Source organism: Nuphar pumila, chromosome 12 (genome assembly GCF_984573655.1).
Source record: "Nuphar pumila chromosome 12, dmNupPumi1.hap1.1, whole genome shotgun sequence".
In the NCBI taxonomy this organism is placed as follows: domain Eukaryota; kingdom Viridiplantae; phylum Streptophyta; class Magnoliopsida; order Nymphaeales; family Nymphaeaceae; genus Nuphar; species Nuphar pumila.
In genome coordinates, this window is record NC_143260.1 from 86,777,947 (window position 1) to 86,794,448 (window position 16,502).

The 16,502-nt window shown below is 37.8% G+C and overlaps 1 pseudogene; it reads left to right on the forward strand.

Moving 5' to 3' along the window:
* The window catches only part of LOC149821129 (universal stress protein PHOS32 pseudogene), a 28,375-nt pseudogene extending 12,173 nt beyond the window's left edge, over positions 1-16,202 (forward strand).
* Positions 16,203-16,502: the final 300 nt, after the last annotated feature.

A 16,502-nucleotide genomic window follows, 5' to 3' on the forward strand; every position in this document is an offset into this window, starting at 1 on the left:
TTTGATTCATTTTGGAAATCAAGGATCAAAGCTTTTGAGATTGGCTCTAAAAATCGATTTTCTCTTAAATTCAAAAATTAAAAATCAAAATTCAATCTGGAGTCTCCAATTCGAATCTATCTTCAAGATTTATCTGTATTTCTTGAATCCAAATTCCAAATTTCAAAGTTTCACCTTAAAATTCTGTGTTTTTCATATCCAATTTCATCTTGGATTCTAGATCCAATTCCATCTCAGATTCCAGATCCAATTCCATCTCAGATTCCGGATTTTGAATCTAATTTCATCTTGGATTCTAGATTTCACACCCAATTCTAAATTCCAAAGCCCATCTAGATCTCTTAAATATCATCCACCTTTCATTCTGATTTCAAAACTTTAAATCTAGAATTCCACTCTATTTTTAAATTCCATCTTGACTTTCAATTCTAAACTCCATTTTTGAAGACCGTATTCAACTTTCAACTCCCTTCTTCAAATTCAAGTTCATCTCAATTTTTGATTATTTCAAAACTCAAGATCTATTCTAAATCTTAAGTTAGAAAATATAACTTCTTCAAGTCAATCTTCAACTTCCAAGAACCATTTCTTCATAATTTCAAAATCACTTGGATAAATTCTAAAATTTCTAAATCATTCATCTCAAATCATACATTTTTGCATTTGCATTTCACAAGCATGATTCTTTGTGCATTTTTAGATAATATTAAGGCAAAGCAAAAAGGCATGAATTCGATCCTTGGTTCAATTACCCATGGTAAAGGTGCCAGGAACGGTCGAACCTCGTACTGACGAGCGAATCCCGTCTCCCCATTTTTTCGTAAATATTTTAAAACAGAGGCGAGTAATCTTTTAAATCTTTTCAAAATTAAGGTCAAGTGAGACCTTCACAAAAGAGTTCCTCTTCTCTCTTCTTTTCTTTTCTCTTCTCTCTTCTTTTCTGTCTTTTATTTTCTCCTTCAAAAAGGGAAATAGAGGTTAGAAAGGAAAATAAGAAGAAAGAGAGAGAAACCAAGAGAAAAAATTTTGCGATGATCACAACTGCCACTACCTTATAAAACATGAGGGGCTCCCTCGCTCTCATGTACTTTCCTTAATTTACAAGAAAAGTCAATAAAAAGACAAAATATAGTCCCATGAAGACTCTACACATGATGTGGCATATAGGTCACATATGGACCTCAAGCCACAAAATGATAATCTCCACCTTAGCTTGAATGTCCACACTCACCAATAATCTCTTTCATATCTACGCCCACTCTCTTTAGGGCCAACAATGTTTAACTCGAGACATTTATTAAGTTCAAACAATGCCTAAACTTTTCAACAGTCACTTGCTTCATTATCCTATCTACAGGGTTCTTTTTAGTAGGAATCTTTTTTAATTAAATCTTCTTGACTTCAATGAACTCACGAATTTTATGGTATCTGATCTCAATATGCTTCTACCTTAGATAATACACTAGATTATGAGCTAAGTCGATCACACTCTTGTTATCACAATACACAAATACCTTCTCTTATGAGATGCCAAGTTCACTAACCAAACCCTTCAACTGAATAGCTTCTTTCACTGCTTCAATTGATGTCGCATACTCTGCTTCAATCGTAAGTGAAGAAACAGTGTCTTGCAGAATGCATCTCCAACTGATAGGTCTACCACTGAAATTACCTATTAATGAATGTCTTCTATCAAGGTTACCTGTGTAGTCAGAGAACATATCTATACCTCCACCTTTATCCTTCTGAAACAGTAACCCAGTATTTATAGTGCCTTTCAAATAATGCATAATTCATTTAATTGCATCCCAATGAGCCTTACTTGGATCAATCATATACCTACTAACAACACTTACCGCATGTGTAATATCTGGATGGGTGCATACCATAGCATACATCAAGCACCCAACTGCACTAGCATATGAAATCTTCTTCATGTCAAGGTTGTTAAAAGCATCGAGGCAAGGCAAAGTGTTCTAGCCTCGATGAAGTGAGGCGTAAGTATCAAGGTGTTAAAGTGCAAGTATTACAACAACAAGTAGTGCAAGATAAGAAAATATGCAACTATATAATAAAATAAAAAAGATCCAACTGGTTTTAAAGTATCACATTCATACACACACACAAAAAGTACATTCAAACACATAGACATGTGAAAGATTAAGAACTAAAAGATCCAACTTGGTTTTAAAGTAAGATTAAGAACAAAACTAACATAATATATCTCACCTAATTAAAATAATATCATGAGTTTTTATTCAAATCTCAATTGATAAGTAAATTGAAAATATGCATAGACTCATGTTGACCTTTCAAAGATTTGGTTGAGAGAAAAAAAATCACACATGAAGTAGATGAACATGGTTTGGGTTTTAGTATTTTGTATTTCACTTGTGCATATATATTTGGTCAAGTTATTCTAATATTAGAGAAACGTATGCACTTAGTAGATTCGCAATCACCATTTGGAATGCAATGCCTTGTAAGCCAAATAATGCAAAAAAACCCAACTGTTATCATCGCAAAAAAATTCCCCTCCCTCTGCGAGAGAGAGAAACGATTCTGCTAGTCAAACTCGACCAAAGTTTTGAAAATTGGTTTTGAAAATTACTCGCCTCCATTTTGAAAATTTGTGGGAAAATTCCATGGAATGAGATCCGCCTGTCGGTACGAGGTTCAACCGTTCCTGGCGCCTTTACCAAGGGTAATTGAACCAAGGATCAAATGTGTGCTTTAACTTGACTCAAATATCTAAATCATGTTCTATTTTCCTAGAATGCACAAAGAATCAGGCATGTGGTATGAAATTTTGAAAAGATGTAAGTTTGAGAAGTATGATGTTTGCTTGAAAAATACTTGGGAAAAGGGTTCCTTGGAAAATCATGAATTTCATTGAAAAATGATCTTTGAAATGGAAAATGGATTCTCAAAAAAATTGTAACTTTGAAAAAATGATTTTTGAGATTTGGATTGCTTTTGAAATGAAAATCGATTTCTGAAGAAAATTTGAGAATTCTGAGAAAAACATGTTTCATAAGTAATTCAGGGACTTTGAAAAAATCTATTTTGGGATTTGAAAATGAAATTGAGAATGTGGAAACATTGGAAAATCATGATTTGAACTTGGGAAATATCTGAAATATCATTTGAAAACTCAGAGTTTTTGAGAAAATCATTTTCTGAGAAAGACTTAGAAAGTTCTAAGAAAATTGATTTCTCTAAAATGGAATTGGGAAATGATTTAGAAAATGATGCAAATTGAATGAATGAATGAATTTGAAAGATAATTCTTTGAGGAATTGGGAAAATCTTTTTGAAATTTTGAGAAATGTAGTGCATTTTTGAAGTTAGCCTAAGAGTGTAGGCTGAATGTGGCTAATACGAAGATCACAAATCTGGGTTTCATTCGTATTCTGACTATGGCCAAAAATATGAATTCAACCGAGTTTGTGAACTCCCTAAGAGCTTGTGCACGTGTCATTTGTGTCAACCATAGTGGATTTGGAAAAATGTGCATGAATGATATATCAGATATTGAAATTTGCAGAATTAAACTATATGCAATGCAGTCCTATTCTAAGCAAAAAATGTAAATCTTATTCCAAATATTATAACTTTGATATTACATTGAATTGAATAAAATAAATAAATAGAAGTCTTCTTCTTGAATATTCCTACAAAACTAGAAAACATGTTAGCACAGAAATGTAGGTTTATCTGGATTTATCCAAAAATATTAGAAATTATCGGATATTATTCAGATATAAACCCAATTCATACCTCTCTGATATAAACATAAATGATGAAATTGGATTATAAATATGAAAATAATATTTGGAAATTCAAAATTGGAGTCAAAATAACCAAAATGCCCCTAATAACAAGACTATGACCTTGATATAATTTAATTTAAAATATGAAAATCAAAGTTTGAAATTTCAAAATTAAGGTCAAATGACCAAAAATGCCCCTGATAGCAAGACTATGGCCTTGAAATTAGGGTTTTCTGAAATATTTTTTATAAAAATGTAAACATTGAAATTAAAATGCATGCGAATGACATGGAAATCAACTATAACATAATATTAAGTGATGATATGCATATTAAAACCCTAAAAATGCAAAAATATCACAAAACACTGAATTTCGCGTGAGTTTCGCCTTTAATTTTTAAAATGAACTAACCCAAAAGGCAAATGAGCTTGGAATTGACTCAAATTTGGCATGGACACCTAGACTACCTCTAAAAACAGAATGGAACTCGAAAATCTATTTTTTTGATATGTTTTAATAAGTAAATTAATTAAAAATCCTAAAAATCAAGATTTTTGCCTAAAATTCTAAATCTAACCTAATGAAAACTGAATTTTGGGTACTAACTTACCATAGAAATTTTTCAAATTTTATGGGATGATAGAGGACAATTAGGCAAAGATTTTTTCCTTTTACAGGTTTTGGATTTGACCTATGGTCGGAGCTTGACAGCTCTGGCAAGTCGGATCAGAATATGGCGATTCTAGGACTTAGGGTCAACTGACAGGTTTTACAAAAATTCAAGGAAAAATGATAATCAAGGACTAAAACCTCTGAAATTTTAGGAGAATGACTCTAACACACAGAGGAACAGTTTCTTTTTTGGCTATTTTTGCATTGAACTTACAGATTGGACAAACACAGAGGTTTATGAGACCTCTAATTCTGATAAAATCTAACTAACAGGGAATTCAATAGTGAATTTGTAAAATCTGGAAAACTAGGAATATGAATCCTAAAAATTCTGAAAATCTGGGAAATGAGAGAGGATTTCACTAGGAACAACTCCACTGTTGAAGGTTTTGACATCCGACCTACGGATTGAAGCGTCACAGCCAACTAGGGTCGATTTAGACCCTGACAAGCAGAAATCGAGATTTTCACAAGGGTCTGGAAAATCCGATTTTTAGCAGAGACTGGATATTTTTGGGAAAATACTAGGTTTAAAAGGAGTGTACAACATTTTTTAGAGGATGATTCGGATCCCCCATGGGGGAGATCTCAGGTCTACAACCCTGCTAAAAAGGGATTTGGAGTTTCCAGAGGGTTAAAAACCCGATCTGGAGTTTTATTTTTAAAATAGAGTTCTAGAGGCCAAATGACTTCAGGTTTTTGGCAAAAGATTATAGATAGATAGAGACATGCATCACAAACTTTTTGGGATTTATTGACAAAAAATTGAGCATAAAATGATGGCTAGACTAGACGTCTAAATAGAAAACCTATAAACTAACAGGATATGCATTAATGAAACAAGTGGAATATATCAATAAAATAAATCAAAAGCAATGCCTAAATTATACAACCTACATGAAAACAAAACAAAAGAAAAAGCAGGGAGGTAAAAATTTTATTTGATATAGCTATTGAAATGAGGGGTTCACTCCATTGACTGGATGCATCCTCCCATTTTTGTATGCTTTATCATGAAAAATAAAAGAAGAAAACAAAACTCATTGTTTCCTATCATCTAGCATCATAAAGAGGGCCTTACTTCAATGGACAATCAAGAGGCACATCATACAACACTTGGCAAGATCGACACAAACATGAATATGTCTTACCTTGGGAGCAGCTGCAGCAATAGAGACCTAGAACATTGGTTGGCGGCTGCAAGTGCTGTCACCAAATGAAGGTTGCAGCTGGTAGAGGTTGTTGTGTTGACTGATGCTGCAAGGAGTTCTGGAGCAACTTGTTGTCTTGATGGAGCCGGAGCAGTGGTTGGAGATGGCAATGGAGCCACTGAAGAGAAGCTGCACCTCGTTGATTGGCTGGGCGTCTTGGGCTGCTACCAAAAAGGGGAGGGGGGGAGTTGCTACTGGAGCCAAGGGTTGTGTAAAGATGAGAGAGGAAAAGAGAGAGCTGGGGAGAGTTGAGAGTCTCAGCCCTAGCCAAAGTGTGGTGTTATTGTGATTTGGAAAGAGGAGAAACAATAAGAAGGGAGGAGGAAAAAAAGAAAGGAAAGAAGGAGGAAGAAAGAAGGAAAGAGGAGGAGGAAGGAAGGGAAGAGGGAAGAAAGAGAAGAAGAAAAAGGGAGGAGGGGTGCTGGTCGACCAAGGGGGAGAAGGAAGAAAGAAGAAAAGAAAAGAAAGAAAGGAAAGAAAGAATAAGAAAAAGGAAGAAAGAAGGAAAAGAAGAAAGAAGAAGAAAGGAAAGAAAAAGAGGAGGGAAAAGAAAAGAGGAAAGGAAAATGGAAGAAGAAAAGGAAAGAAGGAGAAATAGGGGGATCGACCCCCTTGTGGGTCCCAAAAAATGAAAAAGATAAAATGAAAATAAAAATAAAAGGAAAAACAATTACAAAGAAAAATAATTTTTTTATTATTAAAAGGAAATACAAATGGAGAGGCCATCTCGGAGTGGGCCCACCTTTTCAATTTTGAAATTCATTTTGAAGGCTAGAGGGGTAGAATGGTTTCTCAGAAAAGATTTTTGGACAAAATGAGCTATTTTTGGCAGTTTTTGAAATGAGCTCTGAATTTAAAATTTCATACCCCGTTGCGAAGCAAATCTAGTTTAAAATTTGAGTTTGAAAAGAATCCAGATTGTTTTTTTGGGAAAATATTTCCAAATTTACAATCTTGGGGGTAAAAATATCAATTTTGGAAACCCAGGGTTTGAAATTGATTTTTGAAGACTTTAAAAATCAAATCTGGATTAAAGTTTTCAAAACTGGAATTCTTGATCTCGAAAATGAAATGAAATGTTATGAAATGATGGAAAATGATGAGAAATGATATGAAATGCCATGCAAGATGCTAACCCTGAATGAAGAATTTTGGATATTGGACCTCAATTGACAGTTGTACCAGTTCAGAAAGTAATAAAATTGGTGAAAATGGTTCAAGAAATTATTTTTGTCTCTATCGGGCCAGAGTGACACTGAAAATTGAGGTTTGAGCTAGATTGAACTGAAATGAACTAGATTGAGCTAGGTTTTTAGAGTTTCAGAACTCAACTGGACTGACAAGACACTGACTCAACCGAACTCCTAGACTGAACTGTCAAGAAAAACTGTCATTTTTAGAGAAGTGGTCACTGAAGTGAAGTAAATTATAGACCAGAGTTGGGTTTGAGTTAGAACAAAGATCAGTAATACTGAGATGAACTAAAATTGAAGCTCGAACGCTAGCTCAACTAACTGGACTCAGCTCAGTTTCAGCTAAATGAGCTGAAATGGGCTAAAATGGGTTCATAGACACTCAGAAATAGTTTTGAACTGAAACTGGAGCACTTGAACTCCTGATGAGCTCAAGCTAGACTTAGGGGAATAGGATTGACTGGGAATGACTGACTTGGAGACAATTGTCTTGGATTTGAGTGGGAAATGAGCTCATTTATGAAGAAATGATCCCATTTTGGCAGTAATGGTCAGAAATGGAAATGCTTTGTTCATTGTGAGCTCAGATGAGCTTAAAATGACTGATATTCTAACTGTTCTGAACTGACCAATGAGCTTGGTTGACTTCGACTGACTGGGGCCTGGAATGACCTAGGGGTAAAATGGTAATTTCCCTAATGAAAGTGGGTAAAATGGTAGATTTCTAAAATAGACTCAGGGTTGGACTCCTATACTGACCTACCAGGGTTGGCATTCACACGAGGGATGTGTCTGAAAATGGATGAGAAAAATTTGGGGTGTTTACACCAACCTGATAACCATCTACAACAATCATAAGAAACAAGAGAAATAACATTCATTTGTACATCAAATTAAAAGATTAAGATAAGCAACACAAGAAGAAAACCCCCAAATCAGGCCTCTTTTTAATAGACGAGAAATATTTGAACCAATCAACTCAGAATTAGAGTTCGTTTGCGCAAAAAGAGAATCTCCAAAACTCATAAAATTATGAGAATCGATATATATATATATATATATATATATATATATATATATATATATATAGAGAGAGAGAGAGAGAGAGAGAGAGAAACTCATACCAAGATGCAAGAAAACATAAACTAAACAACTTTTAGAAAAATGAAAAGGCATGTTGATCTTAATGCACACACTTGCCAATGTAATTCATGTTACGTGAATATGTGAAATATTACCTTTTTACGTGAATACCTTTTTAGTATATGAGGTGTGCACTCCCCCTTAATGCACATACCTCGAGTGAGGTGTGAACCTCAAACACTAAGGCACACGCCTAAAAAACAGCAATGCCTTATTGTTGTGTCTCGAGGCATAAATGCTCACTTTGCACCTGAGGCATGTGCTCCATGCCTTGAAGTGTAGGTACTTAACAGCATTGCTTCATATATTCCCTTTTGTCATCATCCTTAGGGCATTGGTCCTTACTTGACTTTAACTACTTACCAAGAGGTGTGCTACGAGGTTTGGCACCATTCATCTTAAACCTCTCCAACACATTTTTAACATATCTTCTGATCTCCATACCAAGGATCTTTTTAGCAGCACCTAGGTCCTTTATTTCAAATTCAGAATGCAACATATTCTTTAAAGCATTAATATCAGAAATATTCTTGGTTGAAATCAACATATAAATCCAACACTATAAAAGAACCATCAACCAACTTATGATAATAAATACAAGAATCATAATCACTACAAACATAACTATACTTAATCATGCAAGTATCAAATCTTTTATACTATTGTTTAGGAGACTGCTTAAGTGCATAAAGTGACTTCTTTAACTTACAAACATGGTTCTCATGGCCCTTCTTCTCAAATCCTTTTGGTTGGTTCATGTAAATGTCCTCATCTAAATCATTGTAGAGGAAAAATGTTTTGACATACATTTATTCTAACTCCAAATCAAATGTAGCCACTAAAGCTAGCAACAAACGAATAGAGGCATGTTTTACAACTGGAGAAAATACCTCATTATAATCAATACCTTATTTCTAGGAAAATCCCTTTGCAACTAACTTGACTTTATATTTAGCAGGCTCTTCTTTATGAGGTGCTTCTTTCTTTTAGAACACCCATTTGCACCCAATGACTCTTTTACCCTTTAAAAGTTCCACCAAGTACCATGTATGATTCTTATGCAAAGAATGCATCTCATCCTTCATAGCATCCAACCACTTTGTATTGTCTTCAGTTTTGATGGCCTCTTGATAAGTATATGGATCCCCAGATCCAACTGAAAGTGCATAAGCAATTACATCATCTTTTTTATAGCGAATAGGTGTTTGAATTTTTCTTCTTGGTATATCCTTTGCAATTGAATATGGAGGCACCTCTTGATGTGAAAAATTATCTTATGAATATGCTCGTAAAGGCTCTGCTCTAGATATATCTTCATTCTCTTTGCTTTGTCCCTCTAGCTCCACCTGCACCGAAGCTTTATCATCTTTCTTTTTATTTTCGACTTCACTTCTATTTGCCTTCATGATGGAGTTCTCATCGAAGACCATATCATGGATAAGAATGATCCTTTTGGCAACAAGATCTCAAAGTTTGTAGCCCTTAACACCTTTCTCATATCTCATAAAAATACACTTACAGGACTTGGGATCTAACTTGGTGTGTTATCCATCATGCACATGAACATATGCAGGACACCCAAAAATCTTTAAATTCGAGTAATCTGCAGGCTTGTCACTCTATACCTCTTCTGGAGTCTTCAAATCTTCATGAGTTATAGTAGGTGATCTATTAATCAAGTAAGTTTTCGTATTAATTATCTCAGCACAAAACTCATTGCCAAGATTTGCACATATTCTTATGCATCTGGCATTCTCTAGCAATGTCATATTCATCCTTTTTGTCACTCCATTCTACTGAGAAGTCCCAAGAGTAGTAAAATGACACGTGATCTCTTCGTTCTTACAGAAACTCTTGAACTCATCAGAAGTAAACTCTCCCTCGTTATTCGTCTCTTGATGTATTTACCAATCTGTTTTTCTACCCTAGTCTTTCATTCTTTAAATTTCTACCTCAGAAGTACACCTAGACTTTATGAGACTAGTCATCTATAAATGACATAAAGTACTCAGAACCACCTTTGGACTTTACTGGGGCTGGTCCCCATACATCTGAATGTATGTTTCAAAAAGATACCTGCTCTTATACACACATGTCTGAAACTTGACCTTGCATTGCTTGCCAAGAACATAATAGTTGCAAAAATCCAACTTACATGATTTTATGTCATGCAACAAATCTTTTTATGCAATTCAAGCATGTCTTTCTCAGTCATGCGATCGAGTCTCATATGCCAAAGATCAATATTGTCTTCCTCCATGTAAGACGACATAGCAGCAACCGCAACTATGGTTTTATCAATAAGTCAGTATAGATTACCTGACTTTTCTTCCTTTTTTAATACAAGATCACCTCTTATAACTTTCAAAATCTCATTGGTTGAACTAAATGTGCAACCTTTAGAATCCAATGCACCCAAAGATATGAGATTCTTTTATAACTCTGCCACATGCCTCATATTAGAAATAATATGAATAGCTCCATCACACATCTTTATCTTCACACTACCAATTCCTACAGTCCTACATGCAACATCATTTCCTATGAGAATGATACCACCATCATATGAGGTGTAGGAATCTAATACACATTTATTGGGGCACATATGAAAAGAACATCCAGAGTCTAAAATTCATGAATCAAGAAAAAAATTTATACTTAAAAAAACAAAGAGACTGTTTCTCAAATATTTGACGTCTGACACTACACTTGCTTGATCATAATTCCTTTACTTTCTTGGCCTTCAGTTGGAGCTTGTGACACTCTTTCATAAAGTGTCCCAACTTCTTACAATAATGACATCTCAATTTTGAACTTTGATTTGGACCTACCATTATATGGTGATTGCGCACACTCCTTAAGTCGACCCCTACTTTCATTTAATGTCTTCGCAATCAAGCCTTCACTTTTTTTATCATTTAAAAAAGTCGTATCAAGCATCGCGTTAGAAAGCAATACAGTAGTAACATCATCAAAATTGATACTTTGTTATCTATACAAAAGTGTGATCTTCAAGCTTGCATATTTAGGGGACAAAGACTTCAAAAGAATTAAGAACTTGTCATCTTCATCAAGCCTTACATCCATACTCATAGGATGACTCACAATCCTATTTAAGGAATTCAAGTGATCCAGAACATTAATGTTTGCCTTCATCTGAAACTCATAAAGTTGTTGTTTTCAATACAACTTATTACGTAGGAACTTGGTTGTATACAAACTCTCTAATTTTTCTCGTAACTCCTTAGTCGATTCAATTTTGAGCATATTATGCATGATATCATCGGAAATACACTATGATTATGCTTACATCACTAAAATTGAACTTCTAATCTTCATCACTCATAAAGGGTGTTAAAGTGGTGGTTAATTGCCCATCAGCTGCCACCACAGATTTTATCGGTCTACCTGATAGGGCTTTATATAAACCCTATTGAATCAAAAGATCCTTCACACTTCTTTGCCATAGGCCAAAGTTTCTTTTGCCATCAAATTTCTCTACCTCAAACTTAGCACTTGATATCTTTGGTGCCATATCGAATCCTCTTAAAAAAATCATGACTCTAATACCAGTTTGTTGTAGCTTTAGAACCCAAACACAAAATCAAAAAGATGTTCTAATTTGATATGGCCTCAAAGCGGAAACACAAATTACTCAAAGATAAGCAAAGAAATAATCAACTACAAGACAAGAAGATTTATGTGGTTTGGGGATGTGCCTACATTCACGGGGAGAGTTCGAGATGATCTTATTAATGAGAAAATAATCATCGTATAAGAGAAATATGCAAAACCGCAAAAGAGAAACAATAACATTTATTGTTTGATCCACCAAAAAAGAATGATGCATGCAACCAAAACTCCCTCTTTTAATCTCCAATATGTACAGGCAAGGAAACACCTCTATGCTAGTCTTCAATAAAAGAACAACCCTTGCACCCAATGATTTTTCCCTCTCTCTTGTCTCTTATTTTTTTCTCACCCAAATCACCACACTCACAATACCACCACCATATAAAACGTGAGGGGCTCCGTCTCTCTCATGTACTTTCCTTAATGTACAAAGAAAGCCAACAAAAAGATAAAATAGAGTCCCATGAGGACTCGACACATGATATGTCATGTGGGTCCCATATGGACCTCAAGTTACAAAATGACAGCTTTGTCTACGGCGAGAAACTAGATGTAGCATTAAGCTGACCTTCTTGTTCTGCAACTCAATAGGCAGGACAAATGACCTCTACAGGACCTAGTGCAGGTAACACTTGAAAGACCTAGTTAAAGGACCCCAACGTGGGTCATCGATGCACAGACGCACACCCTCTTGGTTGTGAGCCCACCCAAATGGGAGGCTCTACATAGAACAAAATTCGCTCCCACCTACCGCTCTGCTTCATAGTTAACATCACTATCTTCGGCCTGGTGCTCTCGATCTGAAATGCCTCCAAGTCATCTAAGACAACATGGTAGCCCCACAACTTTCATCCACACTGATTAGTGACTCGAGCATCTCAGGATTCTCCCTCTTGCTCGACAACATCGAGCACAATGGTAGGAACACGCTCACCTACTGCTTCAGCCCCTCGGTCACCATTGTTATCTTCGACAACGACCTCTCTCTCTCTCTGTTGTCGTGCTGACCACTTCTCCCATAGTGCAACTCCTCTCTCTAGTGCACTATGTTGTCGCACGATCCCTAATGCCTCTCGGCCCCTTGGTGTGTCCGCTATCCACCTGTTGCCTACCTTGGCACATAGATTCCCTTACCCCACTTCTCGTAGACACTCTAACTCCTTGGTGCACTTGTGCTCCACCTGTTGTCTACCCTAGTATGCAGACACCCTTACCCCTCTACAGCCTCTCGGTCGACCACTCTGCACTGAGCTACTTGCAGCAAGATAGCTTACCTGTTGCATGCATCCCTAGGCTCCCTGGTCCACCATCATATCTTGCCACTCGCTATTACTCTGTTTGCTCCACGAAGTTACGTCGCCCTCCTATTGCATGTTGCCTTCTTGTTGCCTCACATAGTCTTTCGTTACCAATCATCATTGTCCACTACAGTGTACAGTCACCCCCGTTGTTGAACGATACCACCAGGTGTCGTCTCCTCTTCCACCCATATCTTCTGCCAATGAGTCCTAGTCCACACAACCTCCTAACCACTATTTCATAACTCATAAAGTGGTTGTCCAAGAACAAATGAATCCTGGCATGAAGATCATGACCATACCCCTGAGTGGCACCAACTACCTGCAGTGGTTCAAATCAGCTACCATGTTTCTGCACGAAAAAGGGAAAATAGGGCATGTCAATGGGAGAAAACTGTTTCTGATCCCTTAGTCCCTCATTCAAAGATTGGGAGTCGACTGACCATTTGGTTATGTCATGGCTCCTCAACTTGATGTTGTTGAGGATTGCAGAAGGCTTCTTGTTTCTCAACTCTGTTGAGGCAATTCAAACGACCACAAGAGATATCTACAATGAACAAAATAGTATAGCTCACAGGTATTAGCTTACCCAAGAGATTATCAAATCCAAAAAACTTAATCACCCCTTCAGCGAATATCTCTGGTCCCTCTACAAGATGCGGGATGAGACTGATTCCTATACTCCCACATCAAGAGAAAAGCTTTTAAATGCTTGTCGGTCTGAGACTAGACTATGAGGCAATCAGAAACCACATTTTTATGTTTAACCTATCTTCCCTGAACTCCATCTACTCCACCATCATGAGGGAGGAGACTCGTCGAAAGGTCATGTATCCGAGAATGGCCAATGGGCAAGATCAACCAGAAAATTTTGCATTTATGTCTAATCGCTTCAATTATGAACAAAAGATGGAGAGAGAGAATACACTGAAAATAACAAATAGGGAGAAAGAAACTCGCATGCACATTTTATAAAAAGGATAGACACACTAGAGATCGATGCTGGAAAATAACCGGCAAACTTGGATCATCCAAACCTGAGAGAAAAGAATAAATTTGTCACCCACGTTACCCATGACAATAAAGTGAAAACTCCTCTTACTGTTGAGAAGCTCACGCAAATTATACAGGGCCTCATCAAAAACAACATTGCCAGCATCAATACATCCAACCTCTCAAGGACAACATCAACCTAGGTAAATCATGTAATTGATATACTCTCCTATCTACCTCAACTTATGACTCCTGGGCTATTGATTCTGGTGCTATTGAACACATATATGGAACTAAGAACAATTTGACCAAACTCAAAATCACCTCCCTAAGGAGACCGGTCACTATTGCCAACATATCCCAGGTGATGGTCAAAGGCATTGGGGAAGCTCAGTTCTTCGATAGTAAGAGCAAAAGAGAAGTTCTCTATATGCCTTCTCTCACCTTAAATCTCTTATTTGTCAGCAAAATGATCAGGACCCACATATGCAATGTTATATTTTCCCCACTAACATGATTTTTCAAGACCAAGCGATGAGGAAGACAATTGGTGGAGGACATAAAGTTTATAGCCTATACCTACTCTACCAAGATAGTAAGGCCCTCACATCCAACAACGAATGCATTAATGGAAAGTTATGGCACTCGAGACTCGAACACTTGTCTGACAAAGCCCTAAATAAACTTTTACCTAATGCTTATTTTGACTATAAATCTTATGATGTATGTCGTTACGCTAAATTAACATGTACTTTTTTCTCTCAATCTGAAAGAGTGTTTGAGAAACCCTTCAACCTTATTCACTCCAATATGTGAGACCATGCCCCTCTGAATCTTATTCAGGATTCATGTACTATATCACTTTCATTAATGACTACTCCAAAGCCACATGGGTCTACCTTATGTCATCTAAAGATGAAGACTTAGGACACTTCAAGGACTTCCATGCCACGATGGCCAATAAGTTTGGCTCAAAGATCAAAACCTTGAGAACTAACAACAAAATTAAATACATCAATCACCAATTCAGTGAGTTTGAATGAAGTCATGGGATTACCCAACAAACTGTGTCAGTACTCAGCGAAATAGTTGCAAAACAAAAAAACAATCACCTCTTGAAAGTTTCTACAAGCTTTTTGTTTCAGTCAAACATACCCAAAGAGTTTTGGAGTGATATGGTCTTGACTGCTTGTTATATCATAAATTGTGTCCCAAAGGAAAAGCTTAATATGAAGTCTCCCCTAGAGTTCCTAAAAGAGAGAAAAATATCCCTCAACCACTTAAAGTCCTTGGGTTGCATAGTTTATGTGCTTGTCCTCGTCAATACTGTGATAAACTGAATCACCGAGCCACCAAGTGCATTTTATTGGGATACTCATCTACTACTAAGGGGTACAAGTGTTACTATCCCATTAACAGAAAGATGCACATTTCAAGGTATGTTAGTTTTAAAGAAAGTACACCCTACTATTTCAACTTGGAACTTCTCACCATTCCGACTCAGAGGGAGACATCTCGAGATCTAGTGCTACCTAACATAAGCTCTCTGGATGACATCCTTCCCACCACTATCAGGAAAGGTTTCAACAAACACAAAGAAGGGTCAACTAGGGATGGCAGTGGACCGGGGCAGGGTGGGGGACTAGGTCTCCACCCCTGCCCCATCTCTAAAATGTAACCTTCATCGCCAGTCCACCCCCGTGGCGGGGGAGACTTTCGACCTCCACCCCCACCATGTCTCAAAATACTAATCCCCATCCCCGTCCACACCCCCGCCTCGTCCTCGTCCCACCCCCGCCTCGTCCTCATCCCACCCCCGCCTCATCCTCCGTCCCTGCCCCATCCCCGCCCATCCCCGTCCAACCGGTTGGGGCTCCATCAACCTACGTCCGGCCGACAAGCCTCCTCTATGGCGCCGATTGGGGATCCATGACCTCTCTATTGACACCGACGAAGAGTCGCAGCAGAAGCTCGAGGATGACTTTGACGCCTTCACGACGACAAAGGCGACCGACCTTGCGCAGCTACTCGTTGATGTGCATATCCCCTTCCGGATCCACATCGTGAAGGACCACGACATGAAAGAGCGGCTCTGCCTCGAGGTCGAGCGGCTCAGCCTCTCCGCAGTCATCATGGGCAGCCGCGGCTTCAGCGCCTCCAAGCGAACTAGCAAGAGCCGTCTCGGCAGCGTCAACGACTACTGCGTCCACCACTACATCTGCCCGATTGTCATTCTGCGCTACCCAAAGCGTCAAGAAAGAGGCAACGGTGACGAATCTGACTGATAAAATAAGGTTAGGGTTAGGGTTAGTAAGAGAAGATAAAATATGAAGGGGCGGGGGCGGGGATGGGGTAGGGTGGGGCGGGGGCAGAGATGGGGCAGGGCGGGGTGGGTAGGGGAAAGTGTCAGTCCATCCCCGCCTCCATCCCCACACGGGGATGAATTTTAACCTTCATCCCCGCCTCCATCCCCGTTTAATGCCCTCCATCCCCAATCCAAACGAGGCAAGGCAGGGCGGGGCCCCGCTTTCCCCCGGTCCACTGCCATCCCTAGGGTCAACATATCTTGAAGCCCAAAGCAATCT